Source organism: Ovis aries, chromosome 6 (assembly GCF_016772045.2).
Source record: "Ovis aries strain OAR_USU_Benz2616 breed Rambouillet chromosome 6, ARS-UI_Ramb_v3.0, whole genome shotgun sequence".
NCBI classification, from domain to species: Eukaryota; Metazoa; Chordata; class Mammalia; order Artiodactyla; family Bovidae; genus Ovis; species Ovis aries.
The window spans coordinates 54,555,411-54,577,732 of record NC_056059.1 but is presented as its reverse complement, the minus strand read 5'-3'; positions in this window follow the sequence as shown (position 1 = coordinate 54,577,732).

Below are 22,322 nucleotides of genomic sequence, written 5' to 3'. Positions count from 1 at the left end.
TTTACGACCCCATGAATTGCACCACACCAGGCCTCCCTGTCCATCACCAACTCCTGGATAGTAACTATTACAAGAAGAAACAGATTAATACCGGCTAAGGAATAAAAGTGTGGGGCCAAGTTCAGGGGTGTTTTACACATGGAAATTTAAATTGTCTTCTCCTGGTGGATTTTTGGAAAGCATTAATTTTCCTGGCAAGAATATATGAAAATTGGAAGACTACTCCCAAATAGAAGTTTCCAGCACCTTGGTGCTCAGATACTTCATTGATATTTGGTCATGTGAACATTGTTAACTGCCCAAAGAACTTATTTCAGTCTTAGCCCTTAGAGCAGTGAAGGCTGATAATGTGACCCAAAATCTCCACCATAGATCACCTTATTAGACTTTGGCATGGCCCCAAACCTTCAAGTTATTAAAAAAAAATACACTTTTATCAGGAAGGATATTTTAGGAACCTAGAGATTATCACCTCCTAGGAGATGAGGGCAAAAGTCAGACCTCTCTTTGAGCAAGTTTAAACTACTTTAGTGCAGTGGATCAAGGTTTTGAAAATGTGCCAACCCATAGTTCTATATCAATGAATGTATCTTTTAAAAATTAGGCAAAGACTTATTCAGACATAAAAACTGAAAGAATTTATCAATTGTAATACCACACTACAAGAAATGTTCAATGCAATCCTACAGGCAGAAAGAAAATGATAAAAGATGATATCTGCGTCCTCAAAAAGCAATGAAGAGCAGCAGAAATAGTACTATATAAGTAAATATGATCTTTTTCTTATTATTTCAATTCCTTCCAAGTATCATACATTTTAAATATATAATTGATGATATGAATTTATAATGCAGGTATAAATAAAATATATACCAACAGTACCACAAAGACCCAAAGAAAGACAATGGAAATACACTATTACCTCATCTAATGTTCAAGCTAGCTTTAGAAAAGGCAGAGGAACTAGAGATCAAATTTCCAACATCCATTGGATCATCGAAAAAGCAAGACAGTTCCAGAAAAACATCTATTTCTGCTTTATTGACTATGCCAAAGCCTTTGACAGTGGGGGTCACAATCAACTGCGGAATATTCTGAAAGAGATGGGAATAACAGACCACCTGACCTGCCTCTTGAGAGACCTGTATGCAGGTCAGGAAGCAATAGTTCGAAATGGACATGGAACAACAGACTGGTTCCAAATAGGAAAAGGAGTACGTCAAGGCTGTATATTGTCACCCTGCTTATTTAACTTCTATGCAGAGTACATCATGAGAAATGCTGGGCAAGCACAAACTGGAAGCAAGATTACTTGGAGAAATGTCAATAACCTCAGATATGCAGATGCCACCACCCTTATGGCAGAAAGTGAAGAGGAAGTAAAAAGCCTCTTGATGAAAATGAAAGAGGAGAGCGGAAAAGTTGGCTTAAAGCTCAACATTGAGAAAACGAAATCATAGCATCATGGGAAATAGATGGGCAAATAGTGGAAATAGTGTCAAACTTTATTTTGGGGGTCTCCAAAATCACTGCAGATGGGGATTGCAGCCATGAAATTAAAAGAAGCTTACTCCTTGGAAATAAAGTTATGACCAATCTAGAGAGCATATTAAAAAGCAGAGACATTACTTTGCCGACTAAGGTCCGTCTAGTCAAGTCTATGGTTTTTCCAGTGGTCATGTATGGATGTGAGAGTTGGACTGTGAAGAAGGCTGAGCACTGAAGAACTGATGCTTTTGAACTGTGGTATTGAAGAAGACTCTTGAAAGTCCCTTGGACTACTAAGAGATCCAACCAGTCCATTCTGAAGGAGATCAGCCCTGGAATTTCTTTGGAAGAAATGATGCTAAAGCTGAAACTTCAGTACTTTGGCCACCTCATGTGAAGAGTCGACTCATTGGAAAAGACTCTGATGCTGGGAGGTATTGGGGGCAGGAGGAGAAGGGGACGGCAGAGGATGAGATGGCTGGATGGCATCACCGACTCGATAGACGTGAGTCTGAGTGAATTCTGGGAGTTGGTGATGGGCAGGGAGGCCTGGCGTGCTGCAATTCATGGGGTCGCAAAGAGTCGGACATGACTGAGCAACTGAATTGAACTGCACTGAACTGAACAAAGCTTAAAAACCAAGTTAAAGTGTCAAAATTTACATGAGATAAAGGTTCTAATGCTTTACCTGAGGTTCTAAACTACCACTGATGAAAGACTACGATAACTAAATTAAAGGTGAACAGCATAAATTTTAATGCAAGTAATAAAGCAGCATAATGATGTGTTATTGTTGATAAAGTATATGTAGTCATAAAAGTACTCAAACCAGAAGAAATAACCTCTGTCCACTTAATTCCCCAGGCAAGAATGCTGGAGTATGTAGCCATTCCCTTATCCAGGGGATTTTCCCAACCCAGAGATTGAATCTAGGTCTCCTGCATTGCAAGCAAATTCTCTATTGTTTGAGCCATGAGGGAAGCTCCATGTAAATATATACATGAAACTAAATGGAAGTTGTAGTGAGTGTGGAAGAGTTACCATTTCTCATTTTGATCACAGTGTTTCTTTGTCATGCTGAACCTCTCAATCCTTTCTACAATCTTTTGTTTTCAAGTAACACCCATGTGGCAGAAGTTATTTCCCTAGGGCAGTGACACAAACTTTCATTCCTGAGATTCTTGTGTTAGTATGTGGATGAAGAGACTTCCCATAACCTTTTACACCACATAAGCAGAATATGAAAGACATAAGAGATTCCTTTTGTTCTATTCATGCTGCTTTCTGTTGCTGTTTTAGTCATTCCCTTCCCTGAGTTCAGTCACTCAGTCCCCTGTGACACTAAGTCACCTCACCCCCTACCTTTATTTATTTATTTTTTTCCTTATGTATATATAAGAGACAAGAAGCCTGAAAGACCTGGGTGGTTCTGTGTGTGCTCAACCACTCAGTTATGTCTACCTCTTTGTGACCCCATGGACTGTAGCCCACCAGGCTCCTCTGTTCATGAAATTTTCCAGGCAAAAATCTTGGAGTGTGTTGCCATTTCCTCCTCCCTTCCAAATTAGTAGGAATAGTATCATCTCTTGTTGGGAACATTCCTTCCTTACTTGCTAAAACATTTAAGTCAATAGCATGCCTGGATACTGGGACAGGAAACAATAATTTTGAAAAAGGATCATTAGAGAAAATCATGTAATATATTAGGCTTCCCTGGTGGCTCTGCATACAATGCAGGAGACATGTGAAGAATTCTCAGGTTCAATCCCTGGGTTGGGAAGATCTCTGGAGAAAGGTAATGGCAGCCCACTCCAGTATTCTTGCATGGAGAATCCCATGGACAGATGAGCCTGGGGGGCTACAGTCTGTGGGGTTGCCAAGAGGTAGACATGACTGAACAACTGAGCATGCATGCATGTAATGTATTAACTATTTAATACATTTCCACCCCTTGTGTTACATACTCAGGTATTTGAGATGTGGGAAAAGTAGCACCAATTTGCCCATAATATCCTGTGGGACAGTATCAAAAACTAACCAGAAACTGTAAGTAGAATATCTTATCTTTTTCATGAGTTAACCTCATTGGATGAATGAAAAGAACGGTACATTCCTTGAAGATGGTAACCAGGTTTACCTGATGTAAGGAAGTGTATGGTTTCTATCTCTTACAAAATGTCCACTTGTATCTTTATAATCACATGTTTATTGACTTCACAGAGCAAAAATTAGATAGCTGTGGAAGAAGGGCAACTCACATCTGTAAAAAGGTCATTTTGTCCTGCTTTATTGGGAATCTTTTATAATCATTCAGATAGACAAATATTCTCATGCTTTGTGAAATGTAAAAAAAAAAACCAACAATTTTCATGCATTTCTCCCCCCCACACCAATTTTAATCAGCTAATTGGCAATCTTCCTCTTGTTCCCTCTTTTATAGACATGAATTTTTGAAGGAACCAGAAAGGAGGAAAAAACTTCTATTTGCTATAGATGACCATTTCAAATATGTACTCAGAAATTATTGAAAAAATATTTGTTGGCATTCTATTAGTCCTAGGTGCCATATTCCTCAGTTTAACCAGTGGAAAGTAGCAAGTAGAAGCCTTTGGATCCCCAGAAATCAATGTCAATTTTCAGGAGAGATCGGAAGATTTTCCATCCATAGTTTATAGTGAAATGGTAAATAACTGTCATTGTTTAGTTGCTAAGTTGTGTCTGACTCTTTTGCAACCCCATTGACTGTAGCCTGCCAGGCTTCTCTATCCATGAGAATTTCCCAGGCAAGAATACTGGAGTGGGTTGCCATTTCTTTCTTCAGGGGATATTTCCAACCCAGGGATTGAACCGGTGTTTCCTGCATTGGCAAGTGAATTTCTTACCACTGAGCCACCTGGGAAGCCCTAAATAACCATAAATTATCATCATTCAAGTTATTTGGGCCCGGTAAACTGGTTGAGATTGGATCTGCACACAGAGTAAGAAGCCATGGTTCTCTGCAACAGTGGTTCAAAGCCATGTCTAATTTCCAAAACTGATTTTTGTTTCTTTTCATAACAAATAAAATAGGAATTTGCTAGATTGTCCTTATATTTTGTTCTAACTGGCTACAAGAGTAAATTTAGTTCAGTTCAGTCGCTCAGTCATGTCCCACTCTTTGTGACCCCATGAATCGCAGCACGCCAGGCCTCCCTGTCCAACATCAACTCCCAGAGTTCACTCGGACTCATGTCCATCGAGTCAGTGATGCCATACAGCCATCTCATCCTCTGTCGTCCCCTCTCACTCCTGCCCCCAATCCCTCCCAGCATCACAGTCTATTCCAATGAGTCAACTCTTTGCATGAGGTGGCCAAAGTACTGGAGTTTCAGCTTTAGCATCATTCCTTCCAAGATCCCAGGACTGATCTCCTTTAGAATGGACTGGTTGGATCTGCTTGCAGTCCAAGGGACTCTCAAGAGCCTTCTCCAACACCACAGTTCAAAAGCATCATTCTTTGGTGCTCAGCCTTCATCACAGTCCAACTCTCACATTCATACAGGACTGCAGGAAAAACCATAGCCATGACTAGACAGACCTTAGTCAGCAAAGTAATGTCTCTGCTTTTGAATATATTACCTAGGTTGGTCATAACTTTTCTTCCAAGGAGTAAGCGTCTTTTAATTTCATGGCTGCAATCACCATCTGCAGTGATTTTGGAGCCCCCAAAAATAAAGTCTGACACTGTTTCCGCTGTTTCCCCATCTGTTTCCCATGAAGTGATGGGACTGGATGCCATGATCTTCGTTTTCTGAATGTTGAGCTTTAAGCCAACTTTTTCACTCTCCTCTTTAACTTTCATCAAGAGGCGTTTTAGTTCCTCTTCACTTTCTGCCATAAGTGTGGTGTCATCTGCATATCCGAGGTTATTGATATTTCTCTCTGCAATCTTGATTCCACCTTGTGTTTCTTCCAGTCCAGCGTTTCTCATTATGTACTCTGCATATAATTTAAATAAGCAGGTTGGCAATATACAGCCTTAACATACCCCTTTTCCTATTTGGAACCCGTCTGTTGTTCCATGTCCAGTTCTAACTGTTGCTTCCTGGCCTGCATACAGATTTCTCAAGAGGCGGTCAGGTGGTCTGGTATTCCCATCTCTTGAAGAATTTTCCAAAGTTGATTGTTATCCACACAGTCAAAGGCTTTGGCATAGTCAATAAAGCAGAAATAGATGTTTTTCTCGAACTCTCTTGCTTTTCCCATGATCCAGCGGATGTTGGCAATTTGATCTCTGGTTCCTCTGCCTTTTCTAAAATCAGCTTGAACATCAGGAAGTTCATGGTTCACGTATTGCTGAAGCCTGGCTTGGAGAATTTTGAGCATTACTTTACTAGCATGTGAGATGAGTGCAATTGTGCCATAGTTTGAGCATTCTTTGGCGTTGCCTTTCTTTGGGATTGGAATGAAAATTGACTTTTTCCAGTCCTGTGGCCACTGCTGAGTTTTCCAAATTTGCTGGCATATTGAGTGCAGCACTCTCACAGCATCATCTTTCAGGATTTGAAACAGCTCAACTGGAATACCATCACCTCCATTAGCTTTGTTAGTAGGGATGCTTTCCAAGGCCCACTTGACTTCAAATTCCAGGATATCTGGCTCTAGGTTAGTGATCACACCATCATGATTATCTGGGTCGTGAAATCTTTTTTGTACTGGTCTTTCATGTATTCTTGCCACCTCTTCTTAATATCTTCTGCTTCTGTTAGGTCCAGACCATTTCTGTCCTTTATCGAGCTCATCTTTGCATGAAATGTTCCCTTCGTATCTCTAATTTTCTTGAAGAGATCTATAGTCTTTCCCATTATGTTCTTTTCCTCTATTTCTTTGCATTGATCACTGAAGAAGGCTTTCTTATCTCTTCTTGCTATTCTCTTGAGCTCTGCATTAAGAGCTGCATTATCTTTCCTTTTCTTCTTTGCTTTTTGCTTCTCTTCTTTTCACAGCTATTTGTATGGCCTCCCCAGATAGCCATTTTGCTTTTTTGCATTTCTTTTCCATGGGGATGGTCTTGATCCCTGTCTCCTGTCCAATGTCATGAACCTCTGTCCATATTTCATCAGGCACTCTATCTATCAGATCTAAGCCCTTAAATCTATTTCTCATTTCCACTGTATAATCAAAAGGGGTTTGATTTAGGTCATACCTGAATGGTCTAGCAGTTTTCTCTACTTTCTTCAATTTGAGTCTGAATTTAATAATAAGGAGTTCATGATCTGAGCCACAGTCAGCTTCTAGTCTTGTTTTTGTTGCCTGTATAGAGCTTCGCCATCTTTGGCTGCAAAGAATATAATCAATCTGATTTTTGTGTTGACCATCTGGTGATGTCCATGTGTAGAGACTTCTCCTCTGTTGTTGGAAGAGGATGTTTGCTATGACCAGTGCATTTTCTTGGCATAACTCTATTAGTCTTTGTCTTGCTTCATTCTGCATTCCAAGGCCAAATTTGCCTGTTACTCCAGGTGTTTCTTGACTTCCTACTTTTGCATTCCAGTCCCCTATAATGAAAAGGACATCTTTTTTGGGTGTTAGTTCTAAAAGGTCTTGTAGGTCTTCATAGAACCGTTCAACTTCAGCTTCTTCAGCATTACTGGTTGGGGCATAGACTTGGATCACTGTGATATTGAATGGTTTGCCTTGGAGACGAACAGAGATCATGCTGTCATTTTTGAGATTGCATCCAAGTACTGCATTTCAGACTCTTTTGTTGACCATGATGGCTACTCCATTTCTGCTAAGGGATTCCTGCCCACAGTAGTAGATATAATGGTCATCTGAGTTAAATTCACCCATTCCAGTCCGTTTTAGTTCGCTGATTCCTAGAATGTCGATGTTCACTCTTGCCGTCTCCTGTTTGACCACTTCCAATTTGCCTTGATTCATGGAATTGACATTCCAGGTTCCTATGCAATATTGCTCTTTACAACATTGGACCTTGCTTCTATCACCAGTCAAATCCACAGCTGGGTATCGTTTTTGCTTTGGCTCCATCCCTTCATTCTTTCTGGAGTTATTTCTCCACTGATCTCCAGTAGCATATTGGGCACCTACTGACCTGTGGAGTTCCTCTTTCGGTATCCTATCATTTTTCCTTTTCATACTGTTCCTGGGGTTCTCAAGGCAAGAATGCTGAAGTGGTTTGCCATTCCCTTCTCCAGTGGAGTAAATACCTCAAACCAAAAATCACTGTGAGTCATAATTTTAGTTTACTCTTCTCTGTCCACTGCCTCTTATGTAATTGTTCAAACCATACCTATAGCAAGCAAGTACCATTATTTTCCTTTTAACATCTAAGAATTTTCTTTCATATCCATTGAAATCCCTGACCTAAAATACTTCTGAAAGTTGTTGCATCCCTTCCCTATGTATTTATTGGGATCTTCACAAGAGATTGTTCACTTTCCCTCTTGTAATTTATCATCATTATCACTTTGAGTACTAGCATGATTATTGCTAACAGTTATATATGACTAAATATGTACCAGGAAATTGTCTCAACTCTTTAATGATATTATTTATTTCTCATAATAATCCTATAAGAAAAGCACTATTAAAATTCCATTTTTCAAAGAGGAAATGCAGTGACTTGCAAAAAGTTACTTATTTGAGGAGTGTTTGGTCATGTAATAAGTGTTAAAATCACTACTGCATTTTCATTTCCATACTCTTTGGAGTCTTTACTAATATCAAGGAATGTTTGGCATCTCAACTTAGTTTACTTGGTGACATGGCCGAAGCTAGGTTTCATTCAACAACCAAGCAAAAAATTAAAATCATTCCCAGATGATTGAATTTGCCTAATAATGGAAACAAAAACAACAACAAACATGAAAGCCTGTCTGAGTCAGTGAATCCCAACCTTGGCTTCACATTACCTGGGGACCTTGTAAATATTATTGATGACAAGGCCCCACCCAAACCAATTAAATTAGCCTCTTGGATAGATACTTAAGCATATTTTTTTAAAGGATTTTCTAGAAAGACGGAAACAGCCTGATCAACTAGATAAAAATGACTGTGTTTAAGGGATAAGAGGATGAGTTGAGTGTGGCTATGCAGTCTTCAGAATCGCTCAGATAATCATTTTGATTTTAAGACTATTTTCCATTCTTCAACAGTGTGTGTCTTGTTACATTAAACATCTGGTTAAGACTGTGAGTTCAACTGATGACATTCATCCATCAGTAGGAAAAAATGATGCATTTGGATTTTGGTTAATCATCCCTGTAGCTGCAAGAGCTAGACTATTTTAGCACAGATATAAAATGTCTCAGAGCCTCAGATAACAATATTTTAAAAGGTGTGTTTATCTTTTAGAAGCAGCCACTCTGACCCGTTGTCTTTGAATTACTGGTATTCTTTATTTTTTATGACAATGATGCCAATAGACACTTGTTCCTCAGAGTTTTGCTGTTAATAGACAGTTCATTTTAGTGTCCATTAGCAATAATTTATTTTGCCATTTCATAACTGTATGCAATGGGATGGCAGTACCTTTTACTACTAATTGATTTCTTATTGCCTTCAACAGCAACTAAGCCAGATAATCAAGCCCAGATCAGTTTTCCCACTTCTTCCTGGGGTTATGTTGACTATAAACCCAATACATTTCAAATCATCATGTTACAAAAATAGAGCTTTTTATTACCTTAAACAAATTGCTGCTCATATATTGTGTCTCCCTAAAGGTTTTTCTTGATAAACTTTCAAATGCAAGTTCTCTATTTTGTCTTCCATAATTATACCCACTTTACATTTATTTGATTCTTTTTTTTTTTTTTTTGTATTATAAACTAACTGTCTCTTCCACTGGATTATTAGTTCATGAGGATAACATAAGTGCCTAATTTTCTCATATCTACATCTCAGATACCTATGAATAGTGTATCATTCTGCTCAATCATGCTTAATATATACAAGCGCACATAACACATGCATATAGATGCATAATTTATTAAGTACCATGGAAAATATGTCCAAAGACAGCCAATAACAACTCTTTTTCATTTTGGTACCTAGATGCTCCTCTTTCCATCAAGAAATGGAGTCCATTTTCTTCCCTTTGAATTTAGACTGGGCTCATGACTTGCTTTGACCTATAGATTGCAAAGAATGTGAAAATTCCACTCTTAGATGTTAAGAGTAATGATACCTCTTTTTCTGTTTTCATGGAACCCAGCTACCATTCTATAGGGAAGTCCAGGATATTCTGCTATATAGAGATGCCACATGATGATAAAAATATAGTTTGTGTGCTATATTGAGAACAAATAGTATTCTTAGTATGCTATAATGTGTTTCCAAAATACTAAATAAGAGTTCAGAAGAGGGAGAGGTAGAAAAAAAGATAAATGTTTACTACAGATATACTATGAACATACATTTTATATTGACCTCATATTTTAGTTAATATTTTAAATATTAAATTTCCAAAACTATATTACAGAAAGCATTTATAAACAAGCTACTGAACATCATTTTCCCATTTTCTGTAGCTGTGTTCTACTCTGAATCGAACTAACTTTTAGGCTAACAAACATTTCATATAGTTTGGGGGTAATTAGGAAGTAGAAAGCAAACATGTTTTCTCTTCTAAAGTTGTTGATATTCTAATATAAAGATAAGCAAGTTATCAGTCTTGGTAGCGCAATGTGATAAAGTTCGTTGATCAGAAACACAGGTACCATGGGACTTCTAGGAAGGGCACCTTGGTAAGGTTTAGGAATTTAGAGAAGGTCACTGAAGGAGAGATCTCAGTGATTAACGAGGGAAAATGTGATGGAGGAGAAAAGTGAAGGAATAAGGCAAGTAAGAATCTCTCCTCGTGGCTCAGATGGTAAAGAATATGCCTGCAATGCAGAAGACCCAGCTTCAATCCCTGGGTCGTGAAGATCCCCTGGAGAAGGAAATGGTGACCCACGCCAGTATTCTTGCCTGGGAAATCCCATGGACAGAGGAGCCTGGAAGGCTACAGTCCATGGGTTCACAAAGACATGATTGAGTTCACTCGGACATGACTGAGTGACTAACAAGTCAAGTAAGGACATACCCATATGTGAAGGCCCAGTATTGAGCAAAATAAAAGAGTCAGGTCATAAGGAAACACCTAAAAATAGTTTTCAGGAATTTTGTGACTGTGATAGGAAATTATTGAGGGTCTTAGATTAAAAAAGAGACATAATTATGTCTACAAATTTTAAAATATAACCTTTCTATAGGGTGGAGTATGAACTGGTGAAAGATAAGACTACAAAACTCTGTTGTATCAGTTCAGACAAGAAAGAGTGTTTGCCTAATATAAAATAGCAGCAGTAAGGATAGACATTCACATGAATAATTATCCTATTTTAAGGAAGTAAAAACCTATCAGTCTTGGTGATTAGATGTAGGAATGAAGGGGATGAAGGGGAAGGATGAACTCAGATTTCTGGCTTGAGTAACGGGGTGTATGATCTTGAATTTAATGATCAAAGAAAACTGACATAAGGAGAGTAATTTCTTTGTAAAGTTTTCTATCTTTATTGAATTTAAATATCTAATTAAATGTATTCCTTTAAACTTACTACTACAGCTTGCATAGATGAGTGACCATCTTCCACACATAAGTAGATCTTTGCATCATGTAGCTTAATATTCACAGAGAAGTTCTGCCTGATTTTTTTTTGTCATACATAATCTCATAATTGAGGGCAAAATTAATTTTTCCTGAGTCTTTGTGAGATCTTAAATTGATTGTCTAAAAGTTTTTCATAGAGGTAAAAATTTTAACTATAAGTGAATAGGGAAAACCCACTTTTGTCTTCTCTTACGTCAACATGAAGTACTGGTTAGTTCTTCACAAACAGACTAAATGAATTGACCTTGTGACATTATCTCCAGTAATCTCTTCATATTTTTATATATCTTGTATGATTTTTTCTTTTACAGTATTGTATTATGACTTTTAATTATTGTATTATATAAAAATATAGACATTAATAGATAAAATTTTATTATTCTAGAGAAAATAATCTATATGAGTGTACTTGAAGTTGGAAACAAACAGAAAAAAATGACATGTACACTATTAATTCTCAAGAAAACTGATAGAGTATATGTTTTATTCTAAAACAAAGAAACTATATGAAACAACCTTAATATTTCATGGCAGTAATCTGTTATTTCCATAACAAATGATTGGTGAAAGCCATTTCCTTTTCTTTTTGAAATACTGTTAAAATAGAGAAAGTTTTTCTACTCTCAGAACTCTTGTAGTACTATTTTAGAAATTATTAATTTGCTTTCACTACTCAAGAGAATTAGTGTACCAATGATGATGACTTCCGGTTTTGTATCTCTAACCAAGATCCCTAATAACTATCAGATTCATACATCCATTTAGACATTCAAATGGATATTTCACAAGAACTTTGACTTTAACAGCATCTCTAAATTTGCAAGGTTGACTATTCCCTATTTCTTTTCCTGGTAAAAACATTCATCTTACACTCAATAACTTTTGAACAGTGGAGACATACTAATTTTTCTTTTGGGACCCATGTCAACAAATTAATATTATCCTAGTTTTCTCTGTCTTAACTCCCTTATAGATCTCATTTACTAAGCATCTTATAATAATGCTCCTACCATTCATCTTTTTTCTTTCTAAATGCTATTTGCCTATTAAGAATTTGTCATTTATCACTTCATCTATTCAAAATTACATCCTTCTTAGTTATCCACTTTTCCCATTTCCAATTTATCCTTTATAATGTTTCCAAAATTATCACTCTCTACAGGGAAAGCTAATCATAGTAAAACTATCCCCAGTCAATAATCTTCATTAGTTTGCAGTTACTTAAAGGCTGAAATCTCAATCCCACTGCAAAATAAAAAGGATCATTTGTTTTTATCCCTTGCCACATTGGTGACAATTTATTAGATGATTATGTTGAACTCTTCATGCCAATGCATTTGTTGCCTTTTCTATCAGAAAGTTCGTACTCCATTAGTTGGTTGAATGCATGGGTGGAAATGCCTATTTATTTATTTAAATTTCAACTCAATACCTTTCTGATTCTCCCTCTTAAAGATCTTTTTAAACCACACATAATTCCTTCAGATTTTCCACTGAATCATTTATTAAATTATTATTTAAATTTTTAAATATATTTTGTCAGAACACATATATGTATGTTCATATATATTATATATACACATGCATATAGACATATTTTGCTATATTACACATATGTCTAAATCTATATATGAATTTTATATAATTATATACATCAAATTTATTGAGTTCAAAATGTAGATTTTGGGAGAATGGGGCAAAAAGTTTGCCATGTCTTATTGTTTGATTTCTTAGAACCCAGGACAATGACTGCCATGAAATATGTATATGGTAAATGTTAACTGAATGAGTAAATCAGTGAATAATTTTAAAATAATAGTAGTCAATAAAGCAGGAACAGATGTTTTTCTGGAACTCTCTTGCTTTTTCCATGACCCAGCAGATGTTGGCAATTTGATCTCTGTTTCCTCTGCCTTTTTTCTAAAACAAGCTTGAACATCTGGAAGTTCACAGTTCACGTATTGCTGAAGCTTGGCTTGGAGAATTTTGAGCATTACTTTACTAGCATGTGAGATGAGTGCAATTGTGCGGTAGTTTGAGCATTCTTTTGCATTGCTTTTCTTTGGGATTGGAATGAAAACAGACCTTTTCCAGTCCTGTGGCCACTGCTGACTTTTCCAAATTTGCTGGCATATTGAGTGCAGCACTTTGACAGCATCATCTTTCAGGATTTGAAATAGCTCAACTGGAATTCTATCATCTCCACTAGCTTTGTTTGTAGTGATGCTTTCTAAGACCCACTTGACTTCACATTCCAAGATGTCTGGCTCTAGATTAGTGATCACATCATCATGATTATCTGGGTCTTGAAGATCTTTTTTGTACAGTTCTTCCATGTATTCTTGCCACTTCTTCTTAATATCTTCTGCTTCTGTTAGGTCCATACCATTTTTGTCCTTTATCGAGCCCATCTTTGCATGAAATGTTCCCTTGGTATCTCAAATTTTCTTGAAGAAATCTCTAGTCTTTCCCATTCTGTTGTTTAAAGCTCAACATTCAGAAAATGAAGATCATGGCATCTGGTCCCATCACTTCATGGGAAATACATGGGGAAACAGTAGAAACAGTGTCAGACTTTATTTTTTTGGTCTCCAAAACCACTGCAGATGGTGACTGCAACCATGAAATTAAAAGACGCTTACTCCTTGGAAGAAAAGCTATGACCAACGTAGATAGTATATTCAAATCAGAGACATTACTTTACCGACTAAGGTCCATCTAGTCAAGGCTATGGTTTTTCCAGTAGTCGTGTATGGATGTGAGAGTTGGACTCTGAAGAAGGCTGAGCGCTGAAGAATTGATGCTTTTGAACTGTGGTGTTGGAGAAGACTCTTAAGAGTCCCTTGAACTGCAAGGAGATCCAACCAGTCCATTCTGAAGGTGATCAGCCCTGGGATTTCTTTGGAAGGATTGCTGCTAAAGCTGAAACTCCAGTACTTGGGCCACCTCATGCGAAGAGTTGACTCATTGGAAAAGACTGTGATGCTGGGAAGGATTGAGGGCAGGAGAAGGGGACGACTGAAGATGTGATGGCTGGATGGCATCACTGACTCGATGGATGTGAGTCCGAGTGAACTCCGGGAGATGGTGATGGACAGGGAGGCCTGGCGTGCTGCGATTCATGGGGTCGCAAAGATTTGGACACGACTGAGCGACTGAACTGAAGTGAACCAAAGTAAATATTTACTAAGCGCTCAATTAACTTCTGCCTGTTTTATGGAGTGATGTGAATCTTAACTATGTAATTTGATTTTAGCTGCCATTTATGCCTCATTCATTTTTAGTTACATTATCTGGGAGAAAAAGCAGTAAACAAAAACAATTCCACAACTAACCAAAATTTAACAAATACTGTTTCTCTACAAATTGTCTCCATAGATTTTAAGGTGAAACCAAGTTACCTTCAGGCTTTGCTGTGCTTAGTCACTCAGTTGTGTCCAGTTCTTTGAGACCCATTGAGTGTTACCCACCAGGCTCCTCTGTCCATAGAATTATTCAGGCAAGAATACTGGAGTGGGCTGCCATTCCATTCTACAGGAGATCTTCCCAAGCCAAGGATAGAACCCAGGTCTCCTGCATTGCAAGCAAATTCTTTACCATCTGAGCCACCAGAGAAGCCCAAGAATATTGGAGTGGGTAGCCTATCTCTTCTTTATCCCCTCTCCAGGAGATCATCCTGACCCAGGAATTGAACTGGAGTCTCTTGCATTGCAGGCAGATTATTTACCAGCTGAGCTCTTGGGAAGCTGAACTTCAGGAATTTGTGTTAAGTCATCCACTGAATTCCAGAGGTGTATAATTACTGCTTCTGAAGTTTTGTATGTTTCTGAACTATAAGCACAAATATATCTACCCTTTCTTTATGTGGCATCACATCATACATCTTCCTCACAAAGGAGTGGTGGGGTAAAGAACAGTAATGGGTTTGTATATGATACCTTAATTTCAAACTAAGAAAGGCTGATAATGATAAATTCTGTTTCACATGTGAAACAAGAATGTTTCATATGTTTCCTCAAGTTGAAACAAGATGGGGATATTTTGTAGTTGTGTCTGTGCTTATTCAAAACTAGGTCAGCTGAGAATGAATAAACATCAGACTCTGTGAAGTAAATAGAAAAATACAATGTCTCATTTGCAAAAGGGAAAAAATTGGACTTTTTACAGAATCAGTAAATGCTAATAGGTTATGTACAGTAATAATAGTGAAACATCCAATTAATTACTTTCTTTCTGTTTCTTCCCTTTGTTTTTCTTTTCTTTCCTAAATATCTCCCTATATATAGTCTTTCTAAATTTTACCCCAAGGATGCATATTTTTTCAGGGGGTGATTAAAAAATAGACCTAAATTTAAATAGTGACATATCCTAAGGAATCTAGAACTAACCTCAGATTCTTTAGAAGAATGGATATTTCTAGGAATGACAGTTTTGGATTAAAAAAAAATTAAATAATTAGTGCTTAGTCTCTTAGTAAGATGCATTCAATATATAAAAGAAATTTGCCTTAATGAATATTGTGCTATTGAAACTGATAGTATTATTAGGACCTATATCTTTGATTAGTAACGTATCTTCACCTGTTTTCAGTTCACACAGCAGACTATAATCACAAGGAGTTGAAAAATTGTCCCTAAATCAGGCAACTGAGAAGTGGCCAGAGGAACACTTGGTAGAAGGTTTTCTGAATCCACATTCACTCTCTGCCTCCATAGTATTGAACTAATCTAAATGGTCAGTTGACCATTTCTCCAGGTACTTGTGAAGATGGCATACAGTTTGAGAATGGTTTCAGGAAAGAGAATAGCTACAAAGTATTGCTGGAGTTCTGTGTCTTGGTTTGTTTATGGAAGAAGAGTAGAAAAAACACTAGTTTTTTTTTTTTTTTCCCCTCCAGTAGAAATAAGTAGGGAGGGGGGGAACAGTTGTACCTTTAGTACATAATAAGATAATAATGTGTTTCATACTTTCTATATTCCTTAGGAATATATAAAACAAAACAAAATCTTTACATAAGACAGGTAGTAAAAAGAAAAGAAAAACTTCGAATTCTTTCCTGCAGCTTTAGTTTATCCCTCCCTCATTTAGTATGTGTTGTCTACGTTATCCTGTTTAATTATTTATTATATTTATTATCTTTCTGTTTTTTTAATTTTAGCCATTTTGTATAATTGATTTTAGAGTGGAGTAAGATATTTGATAATCCTTGCTTTTCATGTTTATAGAAGGAGCTCAATTTGTTTTGTGTCAAGGCCAATTTTTTCCTAGAAACTATTTTGAGGATAATTATGCATGGTAATATTTTGTACTTTATAAAAATTAAATATTTGCTGCATACAATATTCTATACTCAAGTTTTTGAGTGATTTATAAATATTAACACATTACATCTTGATGTACAGTTAACAAGTTTAACATAAATCTGATTTTGTTCCTTTAGAAAGAATCTTCTATTTATATTATTTGGATATTATAAATTTTATCATGTTTTGTACATTTTGAGTCATTTTAATTTGAAATTTTTCATCTTTTATTCTGATGTTTTTATTATTACTTCAAATATTTTATCTCATTTTCAAAGATAATTTTCTTTTATTTGGTCATCTGGGCATAAGTACATGTTCTTCAATGTTTTTTTCTATATTTTCTATTGCTTTATTCTTTTTAGCTATTATTCTCAAAAAGTTCTATGATCTAATCTTTTAAACTGCTCATTTATTTTCGTTATACCCATTCTACAATGTTTCATATATTTCTGTCTCCATCTATTTATCTATATCTATCTATCATCTTTTATGTGACAGTTTAAGACAAACTATGAAAATGAAGTTTTGGCCACAGCAATCAGAGCAGAAAAAGAAATAAAAAGAATCCAAATTGGAAAAGAAGAAGTAAAACTCTCACTGTTTGCAGATGACATGATCCTCTATATGGAAAACCCTAAAGACTCCACCAGAAAATTACTAGAACTAATCAATGAATATAGTAAAGTTGCAGGATATAAAATCAACACACAGAAATCCCTTGCATTCCTATACACGAATAATGAGAAAGTAGAAAAAGAAATTAAGGAAACAATTCCATTCACCATTGCAACGAAAAGAATAAAATACTTAGGAATATATCTACCTAAAGAAACTAAAGACCTATATATAGAAAACTATAAAACACTGATGAAAGAAATCAAAGAGGACACTAATAGATGGAGAAATATACCATGTTCATGGATTGGAAGAATCAATATAGTGAAAATGAGGATACTACCCAAAGCAATTTACAAATTCAATGCAATCCCTATCAAGCTACCAGCCACATTTTTCACAGAACTAGAACAAATAATTTCAAGATTTGTATGGAAATACAAAAACCTTGAATAGCCAAAGCAATCTTGAGAAAGAAGAATGGAACTGGAGGAATCAACTTGCCTGACTTCAGGCTCTACTACAAAGCCACAGTCATCAAGACAGTATGGTACTGGCACAAAGACAGACATATAGATCAATGGAACAAAATAGAAAGCCCAGAGATAAATCCACACACATATGGACACCTTATCTTTGACAAAGGAGGCAAGAATATACAATGGAGTAAAGACAATCTCTTTAACAAGTGGTGCTGGGAAAACTGGTCAACCACTTGTAAAAGAATGAAACTAGATCACTTTCTAACACCGCACACAAAAATAAACTCAAAATGGATTAAAGATCTAAATGTAAGATCAGAAACTATAAAACTCCTAGAGGAGAACATAGGCAAAACACTCTCAGACATAAATCACAGCAGGATCCTCTATGATCCACCTCCCAGAATGCTGGAAATAAAAGCAAAAATAAACAAATGGGATCTAATTAAAATTAAAAGCTTCTGCACAACAAAGGAAAATATAAGCAAGGTGAAAAGACAGCCTTCTGAATGGGAGAAAATAATAGCAAATGAAGCAACTGACAAACAACTAATCTCAAAAATATACAAGCAACTTCTGCAGCTCAACTCCAGAAAATAAACGACCCAATCAAAAAATGGGCCAAAGAACTAAATAGACATTTCTCCAAAGAAGACATACGGATGGCTAACAAACACATGAAAAGATGCTCAACATCACTCATTATTAGAGAAATGCAAATCAAAACCACAATGAGGTACCACTTCACACCAGTCAGAATGGCTGCGATCCAAAAATCTGCAAGCAATAAATGCTGGCGAGGGTGTGGAGAAAGGAACCCTCCTACACTGTTGGTGGGAATGCAAACTAGTACAGCCACTATGGAAAACAGTGTGGAGATTCCTTAAAAATTGCAAATAGAACTACCTTATGACCCAGCAATCCCACTGCTGGGCATACACACCGAGGAAACCAGAATTGAAAGAGACACATGTACCCCAATGTTCATCGCAGCACTGTTTATAATAGCCAGGACATGGAAACAACCTAGATGTCCATCAGCAGATGAATGGATAAGAAAGCTGTGGTACATATACACAATGGAGTATTACTCAGCCGTTAAAAAGAATTCATTTGAATCAGTTCTGATGAGATGGATGAAACTGGAGCCAATTATACAGAGTGAAGTAAGCCAGAAAGAAAAACACCAATACAGTATACTAACACATATATATGGAATTTAGGAAGATGGCAATGACGACCCTGTATGCAAGACAGGGAAAGAGACACAGATGTGTATAATGGACTTTTGGACTCAGAGGGAGAGGGAGAGGGTGGGATGATTTGGGAGAATGACATTCTAACATGTATACTATCATGTGAATTGAATTGCCAGTCTATGTCTGACGCAGGATGCAGCATGCTTGGGGCTGGTGCATGGGGATGACCCAGAAAGATGTTATGGGGAGGGAGGTGGGAGGGGGGTTCATGTTTGGGAATGCATGTAAGAATTAAAGATTTTAAAATTTAAAAAATAAAAAACTAAAATAAATAAATAAATAAATAAATAAATTTGAGTCTATTGGTTTCAGTACTTCTGCTTCAGACGGAATGCATATTACTTTTGTTATCTTTCTTCAGAGCATTTTCTTCTGGCTTTTAGTTATTTTAGTGTGAGCTCATATTGCCCTTGGAGAAATCAGCTATCCTATACACATGGGACATAGTATTAAGCCCGGGTTCCCATCCATGTCTCCTGATGAATTTAAAGATGTGGAAAGTAAAGAGGCATATGCATCATACACATAATACAGAATTTTCGTTGCCATGCTACCAAGTACCTCCTCAGATTAGGTCTTTAAACTTATAGCCATTACACTTAAAATCTATAATTCTTTAGAGATTAGAGATGAAAATTCGGAAGGCAGCTAGATAGGAACACATGTTTTCATTAGTTCTTCTCTCCATAAGAATGCCTGATATATTCAGTTAGCTTACAAATTGGGCTATTGCTGTTGATTTCAGTAGTAAAGGTGTATGCAGTGATTTTCTGAAGACAATGTAAGGCATTATCAAAACTCAACAAGCCTCATCTCAACATATCTAATCCTTGATCCACTTGTTCACCTCTGTACCACATCTTCCAGGTTAACAACAAAATAATTCAGACACCTTTAGAACAGTCACCCTTTCACTTGAGGATACAAGATAAGATAAGAGCTATGGAGAGTCTTTTCACCAAAGTCTAGAGAATAATAATGATGAGAGTGGCTATGTAAGGTTACAGGTGTTTCCTGTACCAGAGTTTAGTTTCAGATTCCAAGTAAAAAGTCACACATTTGTTCTTTATTTATTTATAATGCATTTGTGATATGTGAGGACCTCTAAAGTACTTTGTCTTCTTGTATGAATCTAAAGGGAGTGCTAATTCTTTTTAAATATAAATTTCAAAGTGAAGCATTTGTAGCAATGCTTAGCACATGGTAGTTAATCAACATGTATTGCTGAATAAATGTTATAATCTTAATGTTATTTTAGGTATAATGTCTAATTGATAGGCTCTATTATACCTGTTTCAGATTTTAAATTTTACATTATTAATATTTATGCAATTTGATATTGAGAATTCTTCATGAGTCTCTCACATGTTTGTATCTCTTACAAACCAAAATACTGTCTGTCTTTTCTTATATCTTTTCTGAAATATTTACACAACAAATAGCTTTAGAAAATAGATAATACCTCCCTTTGGAGAAAAAAGTAGGTTTATTTATTCTTCAGTTATCATAAAAATAGCATCTTCTTCTAGAGTAAAGGATAGACATGCTAACTCCTATTATAAAAGATCTCATACCCTAACCTCAATATTTGTTCTTCTGTAATGCAATTTCTTGTATATGTAGATGTCATCCAGCCTTTTTCATCTTTTCCTGTGGGTAATAAATGGTGCATAAAGAAATGACAAATTTTTTTCTCCGTGACCAAACTCTGGTTCAGTTCAGTTCAGTTCAGTCACTCAGTCGTGTCCGACTCTTTGCGACCCCATGAATTGCAGCATGCCAGGCCTCTCAGTCCATCACCATCTCCCAAAATTCACTCAAACTCACGTTCATTGAGTCGGTGATGCCATCCAGCGATCTCATCCTCTGTCGTCCCCTTCTCCTCTTGCCCCCAATCCTTCCCAGCATCAGAGTCTTTTCCAATGAGCCAACTCTTCACCTGAGGTGGCCAAAGTACTGGAGTTTCAGCTTTAGCATCATTCCTTCCAAAAGAACACCCAGGGCTGATCTGCTGTATTTTTTTTTTTCATTCTTTTATTTTTATTTTATTATTTTTTTAATTTTTATTTTTGCTTTATTTTACTTTACAATACTGTATTGGTTTTGCCATACATTGACATGAATCCGCCACGGGTGTACATGAGTTCCCAATCCTGAACCCCCCTCCCACCTTCCACCCCACATCATCTCTCTGGATCATCCCGTGCACTAGCCCCAAGCATCCCGTATCCTGTATCGAACATAGAATGGCGATTCGTTTTTTACATGATAGTATACATGTTTCAATGCCATTCTCCCAAATCATCCCACCCTCTCCCTCTCCCTCTCCCTCAGAGTCCAAAAGTCCATTCTATACATCTGTGTCTCTTTTGCTGTCTTGCATACAGGGTCATCATTACCATCTTTCTAAATTCCATATATATGTGTTAGTATACTGTATTGGTGTTTTTCTTTCTGGCTTACTTCACTCTGTATAATCAGCTCCAGTTTCATCCATCTCATTAGAACTGATTCAAATGTATTCTTTTTAATGGCTGAGTAATACTTCATTGTGTATATGTACCACAGCTTTCTTATCCATTCATCTGCTGATGGACATCTAGGTTGTTTTCATGTCCTGGCTATTATAAACAGTGCTGCAATGAATATTGGGGTACATGTGTTTCTTTCAATTCTGGTTTCCTTGGTGTATATGCCAAGCAGTGGGATTGCTGGGTCATAAGGCAGGTCTATTTGCAATTTTTGAAGGAATCTCCACACTGTTCTCCATAGTGGCTCTACTAGTTTGCATTCCCACCAACAGTGTAAGAGGGTTCCTTTTTCTCCACACCCTTTCCAGCATTTATTGCTTGCGGACTTTTGGATCACAGCTATTCTGACTGGTGTGAAATGGTATTTCATTGTGTTCTTGATTTGCATTTCTCTGATAATGAGTGATGTTGAGCATCTTTTCATGTGTTTGTTAGCCTTCCGTTTGTCTTCTTTGGAGAAATGTCTATTTAGTTATTTGGCCCATTTTTTGATTGGGTCGTTTATTTTTCTGGAATTGAGCTGCATAAGTTGCTTGTATATTTTAGAGATTAGTTGTTTGTCAGTTTAGAATGTACTGGTTGGATCTCCCTGCAGTCCAAGGAACTCTCAAGAGTCTTTTCCAACACCACAGTTCAAAAGCATCAATTCTTCAGTGCTCAGGCTTCCTCACAGTCCAACTCTCACATCCATACATGACCACTGGAAAAACCATAGCCTTGACTAGACAGATCATTGTAGGCAATGTAATGTCTCTGCTTTTCAATATGTTATCTAGGTTGGTCATAACTTTTCTTCCAAAGTTCTTCTAAACTTTCTCCTCAACTAAGCCCTGACTTTTGGATTTCTGTGTTCATTTCTGCATTCTCCAGTTTAGCAAGAATCCTAGCATATTTATTTATTTAATCTAGCTAAAATCCCCCACCCTTGATATCTGATCACTCTCATATTTGATCAGGTACCTAATCCTCCATAATCCCTTAGGTGA